Below are 8,098 nucleotides of genomic sequence, written 5' to 3'. Positions count from 1 at the left end.
ATTCTTTGCTTCACAGATCATTTTAATTATGTACATTCGAACTCCTGTGACATTTCATGTACTGTGCTATCAATGAAATCTCTTATTGTATCAGCTTAGTTTGTTTATGGAACTTTCTTCCCTTGTCTTCCTATTGTCTGTATGTCTTCTTCTCCAGCAGTGTGGATTCAAGGATGGCTCTGCTCCTACACATGGTGGTTAAAGTTGCTGTCAAATGCTGCTCCTCTCTCCAGGTGGTGGGCAGGCCTGGGGCACTGTCATCTGGTGATCCTCCTGAGGATCTTTTTGAATGTTGCCTGCATCTCATTCCAAGTCTTCAAGAGCCTATGCTTAGAAGACTGTAGGATCCTTCCAACAGGTTTTCTGCTCCCATTTCTCTTCCTATACATATCTTATGCTCACCAGTTGAGTACTCTTAAAGTTCTGCCTATCTTACAGGGAAGCAGAACATACTGGTTGACACATAGACTCTAGAACCAGTCTGCCAGTTTTCATCTTCAGTGAAAAAAATATTATGTTGGGAACCTACCTACAAATGTACCATAACTCCTTCCTTCCTTCCTTCCTTCCTTCCTTCCTTCCTTCCTTCCTTCCTTCCTTCCTTCCTTCCTTCCTTCCTCTCTTCCTCGGTTTTCCCTTCCTCCCTCCCCCCCCCTCCCTCCCTCCCTCCCTCCCTCCCTCCCTTCCTTCCTTCCTTCCTTCTTGATGTTTGGAATTCCTAATCCTCCAGGATGCTACATAGGTTGACAAGAAGCTTCCTGATTCCTTCCTTCCTAGTGCTCATCATCCAATCTGCCTATTTGGTTACCTTACATGCCTCACTTTTCATTGCCCATTCCAAATTCGTGTCTGAGTCTTTTCATGAACTTCATTTCAGGTATGTGTTCGGATTACCAAAATAAGAGTAATAGTAGCAGACTCTGTTAGGCATGATGCCTACTGCTTCCTATCCAGCATTTCATTGCACTCTGACTACAATGAACTCAAGACCAGTTAGTGAGTCTTGTGATTGGGGTTATGAACCCTCTTGCAGAGGAACCCTTCTTTCATGGCCTTCAGTGTCCCTTAAGTGTTGGTAGGGCAGACACAAGTGCATCTCTGTTTTTATCAACAATCAAAGTAACCAACATTCTTTTTCCTTTTCAACATCCATGTAGGGGTGTGATTTTAGGTGTCCTCTCCTGTCCTGTGTTTGAGGACCTAGTTGGTCCAAACTGACCTCTTTTTTTCCTATGTATTTGTATGAAATAGCTGAGATACCTCAGATATCAATTTGGGGACATCTGTGAAGACCTCTGACTTGTTAGCTCTCCCCTATGAGTGGTGCCACTTGCCAGGAGGGGTCTGTGTCTGGGTGACCTTACATGGCTTCTCTGGGAAGCTTTGGGATCAATTGTGTCTGCAATGAGCCTCCGCTTTGCAGAAGGAACATGGGATGGCTTCCTATTCTCTGGGGTCCTCTCAATCTCCCTGATCTGCAGATCCTATGGATCATCTTACACTTACCCTTTCCATTAATTAGAGTTAGCATGAGTACTGGAATTCCGCATTCTATACTACCTGTACTGTAGGTAATGGCTTCTGATCTGCACTAAAACCAGGTTGTTGTTTAGAAGCAAAATGTTTGCCATACACTAACAGATAACAGTTATCATGGGGATGGCCTCCATGGAGTGTCTTATACAAAGGTGAGCACAGGGATAGGTTGGGAACATTTCACAAAGACTTGATGGGATTGTTCCCACACAGGGCGTGGGAGAGGTGTTTCATCAGCACTGATGCCACCAAGCGAGAGATGCCTCAGCGCATCAAGGTGAAGCTGATGCCCTCAGCTTCCATTTAGGAAAAGGCCCTCCCTTGTACTTGATTTTTGAATCTGGTCTATTAAGAATGGGGAATGTGAAGCTGGAAATAGACTTCTCCATGTGGTGTACATCCACGAATAGGAAAACACATTAGTGACATAACCTATTCCACCAGCCCTAGTTGGGACTCGTCATTTCTGTATGAAATGGACTGAAACATCAGTTTGAGTCCTTCTGAAAATCATTCCCATTGAATGGAAGGATTCTAGGAGCAGATGAGTGCTTGACTTTGGATAGGGAACTAATGTATACTATGAGCAGATGCATTTCTTTTGATGATGCTCATAAGGAAGGCACTAGAGGGTGAGGGCTTCAATCCCTCCTTTGACAAGTATGATTGGGTTTGGAAGAGCCATGTAGCCTGCCTTGAGACCTCTGTTTTGGGCAACAGAAGGATTTTGGGCAGCATATTCCTAAATTTTTGTGCTCCCTAATCTTGTGGTAACTCTCGTTGGGCATCAGCTTACCTGGTAGCAAGTACTCCCAGACCAGGCTAATCACTCATCTCCCAGGAAGTGGAAGCTCATCAACATCCACTTGCCATGCTGCAGAAGAGCAGTGCCTCTGGGAACCTTGTCCAGGGGGTGGCACACCTTGGAGCTCCAGTGATGGGGGGAGGGAATTAGCTCCTCCACATGTATTGTTTCCATGTATCTCTTCCCTCCAAATCTCCTTGCATTGGTGAGACCTGTTCCCCCATGCTAGAGGGGAAGGGCATTGCCCAGTTAAGGGCCACTGAGACACAAATGACTCTGACACTTTCCAAAACATTTACTATTGTAACATGTATCAGGGCTCTGACCTCGGTGGCAATGTCAATTGCCTGAGATTAGCTCCCTTTTGTGATAGCCCTGGTACCTGAAGTTTTCCCCCTCAGTGAGCAGAGGCTGAAACTCTAAAGCCAAATGGAGGCATGGAAACCTTCCCCCCAAGGTCTACTTCCAGTGGAGACAGGGACGGAAGGCAGAGTGGTCCAGCACGGGAGGTAAGATCAGCATGGGGAGGGGTGTTGCAAAAGGTACCTCCTGAAAGATAATCAGGAGAGGGCATGTGGACTGGTGCTCTGGCACCGGGTGAGGGGAAGAGCTGCTGTGTGGCCAGCAGCGCAGGTTGCATGGGAATAGAGGCCTGTGCCTTGGCGCTGCTTCCTCTGATGGCATAGTGCCTGCATTCACAGGTGTCCGACTGCCACAGAGAATCTGGAATGTCCACTTGATAGTCAGTTGGGGAGTAGCCGGTAAAGGGCCTGTGTTGATAGCTGCCTTTATGCCATATGGTGGATTTTTGTTTCTCCGATACAGGAGTGGGCTGTAAGTGAAGGCGGTGCCTCTTAGCACTTTCACCAACTTCCAGGCATGCTCTTCCACTTTCCTCTTGCAGCAAAGAAAGAAAAGGAAGCCTACAGTGATCACATAGTACAGTCCCAGCAATCCAAAGTACAATGGCACCTAGACAAAGAGGCAAGCTGTAACTTGAGACATTGACTCTTTCTCCTTCCTCTACTTGACTTGGTTCATTCATCCATTCATTCCTTCCCACCCTCATCCAAGTCATGCCACATTCTCTACTGATTGAGTCCAAGCTAGTTTGGCAGGAAGCCTGAGAGGCCACTTTGGCCTTTGACACATGAGGAACGCTAGGTGGACAGGGTCCATGACCTAGGGAGGACTCTGTTAGACCTTCTGGCTCCAAGTCCTGACCCATGTCATCCTTCGGACTGAGAAGCCTCACAAGGGCAAGGTCCTTGAGGAAGTCAAAGCTCCCCATTTGACAAGGACTCCCATGTAGCTTTTCTGTTTAGGCAGAATGTGGTCTTCTAGTGGAGCCTACCTCTTAACTGCTTAGCACTTCCCACATGCAGCCACTACCCCATCCCTCCAAAGGGTATTCCCCTACACTCCAAGAACAGGAGGGCTACTTACATCCAGGAACGCCCAGGTCCTCCTTTGGGGACTCCATCAGTTGGAGGCTTCTTAACAGTCCTATGGCTCTGGAAAGAATGAAGTCACCCACTGCCCGTTACACCAATGGGAGTCCTCTGAAGGCCCCAGCCCCATTATGCCCTGAAGATGAAGGCAGCGAAGAAGAGGTTCCAATCACTGAGAATTCCAGGATTGGCAGTTGTGGAGTGGGTGACAGTTGATGCCAGGAACGGACTCCATCTTGTGACATGTCATGAGCATAGTTGTCTTCCATTAAAAATGGTCCCAACACAGAATTGCCTGTTCCCCAGTTCATATGGGGAACTCACAGAACAGCCCCCAGGAAAGGGTGCTCACACCCTCAGGAATTTCTATTTATTGGGTTAGTGGTTAGGGAGCCATTTCTGCGTAGCTACTGCTTCTTGTTCTTGTTCTTGTTCTTGTTCTACTACTTCTTCCTCTTTTTTTCTTTTCTTAATTGTTGATGGACCCTCATTTTATTAATTGATTGATGTGTTGTGCTTAGAATCAAACCCAGTGTCTCACACATGCTAGGCTAGTGCTCTACCACTGTGCCACAATCCCAGCCCTGTGGATAAGTTTTTCAGAGGGGAGTGGGTCAGGGAACACAGTGAACATTGGACAGCCTAGGCAACAAGAAGTTTCTGCACGAGTAGTCAAGGAGACACAAAGCTCCAAGGTACCATGTGGTGCATATCTCTGATGTTTCTTCAAACAGTGTTTATTTGGCATCATCTGTCCCAGTGAGAGAGTCCTCTATGTGATTCTATATCTCTTTCCAGCTTCATCTCCCTCCCATCCATCCTTTAGACCCCATTCCCTTCTGGGCATGCCAGAGTCCACCAAGAACTCTGGATTTTGGCTCAGACTTCCCCTTGACTCAGGATTGCCTTTCACCACCTTTCTACCACTGAACACAACCTCATCCTCCCACGTGGTCCCCACCCCACCTCAGTGGCATTCAGTGCTTTCCATAGATTTCCCAGAACCCCATGGTCTCCAGTGGAAGGAGACTTGGAGACTTGTCTAATCCAAATCCCATCAGATAGCAGAGTCATGAGGTTAGGACATCCCTACTTACCAACCAATCTTCGAAGTATGCTGTCACTCAGGGACTTGCATAGGCTCTCCTGAGGTTTGTGGATTCACTTTGGACCAGCTCAGCTAGAGGGACATTTGCTCATGAAGCCGAGGGCAGTCCCCAAGTAGCTTGTACCCCTGGTCCTGGCTTGGCTCCTTGTTACCATTTAGTTCCTCCCATTTTCTTCAGTAGCCAGAATGAGCCTTGACAGCACAGATCATGCTAGTCTGCTCCCACACACAGTGACTTCTCATTGTCCTCTGATGGAAAACCACAATCCTGAACCAAGGCCTCCAAATGCCTGAGCATTCTCACCAGCCACTCCATGTAACTCTTCCCACTTCCTGGAAAGATTTTCTCTCCCTTCTTCCTAGAGATCCTTGTTCAATTTTTAGTTTTCTGCTTGAGTGTCTCTTTTTTACTTCCATTTTTCTTTGTCTGCTTTGTTCATCAACATAGCATTCTCATTACCCAACGTATATTGATTTCTTGTCTGTATCCACTGGAATGGAAACCAGTGGAATCAAAGAAAAGAAGGATAGAAGCAATTCAGAGAGTGAAACTGCCATGAAGGGAATAAAGGAGTTGAAATCAAAGAGACAATTAAGGTGTGCAAAGAGTGACAGAGTTCATTTATAAAGGTTCCCTGGAGGAGTGGACATGGGAACAAAGCCCTAGGAGATGATCAGGCAGCCTGTGCAGATGGATGCAGTGAGAAGAACTGCAATGATCCTGAGCCAATTACAGGCCACCTAAACTTTTTAACCCTCTACTACCTTCCAAACAGCACAGAGCAGGGCTGATCTGAATTTTCTAAGTACAGGTGTGTTAGAGCAGAGTTGTAGGCTCTGTCCCTGCCTCAGGAGGGCTTTCTGTAAGCTTAGGCTCAGCCAGATTTGCACACAATGCACATCAGTGAGTGCCTTTACAGAGGATGCGCTCATAAGGCGAGCAAGCCAGACAGATGTGCATGTCACTGGCCCTGACCTCAGGAAATCACAGTTGGTCCTAGAGGTGAAAAGAATAGTTGCATTATATTTGAGTGAGGCAACATGCATTGCAGGGATCCAAAGAAGCCTGTAGAAGAAGTCATCGGGCCCAATTCTGGGTAACTCTGGGAAGTTGTTTCCATGTGTTTGGAGCTGCAATTAGGCTTTAGGAAGCATAGGGTAAGTGGAGTTTGGGAGCATATTGTAAAGGTCAGCTCTGTGGTAGAACTGGGAGAAATCACTTAATATTAGGCCCTCAGCCTCAGCTTCCTCACCCGGAAAATGAGGATAATGCCTGCCTGATTCTGACAAAATGGGGGTACCTAGAAACTTCAGAAGAGAGAAGCAGCTCCTGTGAGGATGCCTGGGGAAACCACCTTTGATGCTAGAGGAATGAGTGGTATGATGAGTGCCAAGAATGTCTTCCGAGGAGCTAGCTTCCTGAGCACCCTCAGGTTTAGCCAGCTCTCCAGAGCAGGATTTGCACTAAAGGAGGGCAGGTCGGGAGGAGGGAAGGCAGGATTAGGGGGGCATGGCACCTGCAGAGCAGAGAGAGCCCACAGGCAGGGTTTTCAGCGGCCAGCACAACCCCTTAGTAGACTCTAGTCCATTCTGGCCACCTGCCCTTCAAAATGCTGTCCCAAATGGGAAACATTCTTCCCAAGGTATCTTTCTATTTCTTACCCCCTCTGCAGCTCCAAGGGAAAGAGGTGAAATGGCCAAACACAGGAGACCCAAGAGAGCTCATTCTGCCAAGGCATCCCTGCAATTCACAGTGCCACCTCTAGAATGGACCCTCAGTACTAGCAGAGTGGTTACTGACAAATCCTCTCTCATCTGTGCACCTCAGAATTTTGGTCAGAGACTAGCTCTTTCTGAATCTCTCATTCTCAGCATGAAGTGTAGAAGTGTTAGAGAGAATGGAAAGGAGTGAGTTCTTAGGTGCAAAATCATTTGTGTTTGTGCACCTCAGCTAGATTGGTTTTCTTTTCCCTATGAAGAAAGTATAGATTAATATTCTGTCTCATCATGTATTTCACACAGCTGTCTTGGGGAAGCAGGCTGGGTGCAGAGGACCCACTCCAGAACAGGAAGGTTTGTAAGGAAACACAGAGATCTGAGTCTAAAGCTCTAGGAGACATTTCTAGCAACGGGGTGAAAATTTCAAAATATTGGCCAGGGTTTACTGATTTTGTGCAAGATGGTTTTTCAAAGAGACCTTAGATATTTCCATGGCTTTCTGTGGCCTTGCCATGATACCTTGTTTCAGTATGTGTTCTGGGGTTGCTGGAGCATATTGGAAGGAAACATAGTAACATCCCTATATTCACTAGCCCTCCTTAGAAAAAATCCAAGAAAAACATGGGTATCTGTTCTTTATCTGCAGATGAGGAAGCCTTTCTGTTAAAATGACAGTTGCATCCAAAATGACAACCTCTGTATTCTTTCAATGGTTGCAAAGTGCTGTAGGACTTCACCCTCATTGGTGCTGGTGAAGCCTGAACATGGAGACCTCATAGGTACTGCCCAGGAGTAGGACTGTGAAAGGCTGTGTGGCCTGAGGACTTAGTGTTCCCGATCCTACAGTTTTTCTTTGGAATTCCTTAGATACTGTGTGCACAATGTGGAAACCAGAGCCTCATAAATGCCTGGCCGGCATTGGACCACTTAGCCCCAAGCCCAGCCTTGCCCGCCTACAGCTCTTCACATAGGTTTCCTGTGCTTCTGGAAGATCTGTTCCATTGTGCTGACAGGCTGTTTCCAACAAGCCTGAGAGCCAGAATCAAGGTGTGGGGAGGGGCATTTGTTGTTATTGTTTCTACCCTAGGTGTCAATTGCTTCTTATTGTCTTTTTTTCAGACCCTCAGTTCCCTCTTTGAGGTGGAGAGGGTCAAAGACCAAAGTGCAGAAGCCATCAAACAGGTGATGTATCCAAATGAATTGGTATCCTGGATGAAAATGTGTTCTGTGAAACCAATCTGAATGAAAAAAGAGCTAACATTTTCTGAGGCCTCTTTCCTTTCCAAATGAATAAGTAATCCAATGAGGCTAAAGTGCTGAATTCTTTGCAGAGTGGTATGAGCAAGCTCCTCTTTCGCTGTCTTGCTCTCAGAGCTGACCATCTCTTCTTTCCCCCTTTCCACTACTGTTGCCTGCGTCTCACTCCAATTCCTCAAGACCCTATGCCTAGAAGACTGTGTGATGCTTCTAATATGTGTC

Source organism: Marmota flaviventris, chromosome 1 (genome assembly GCF_047511675.1).
Source record: "Marmota flaviventris isolate mMarFla1 chromosome 1, mMarFla1.hap1, whole genome shotgun sequence".
Lineage (NCBI taxonomy): Eukaryota > Metazoa > Chordata > Mammalia > Rodentia > Sciuridae > Marmota > Marmota flaviventris.
This window is presented reverse-complemented; position numbering follows the sequence as displayed.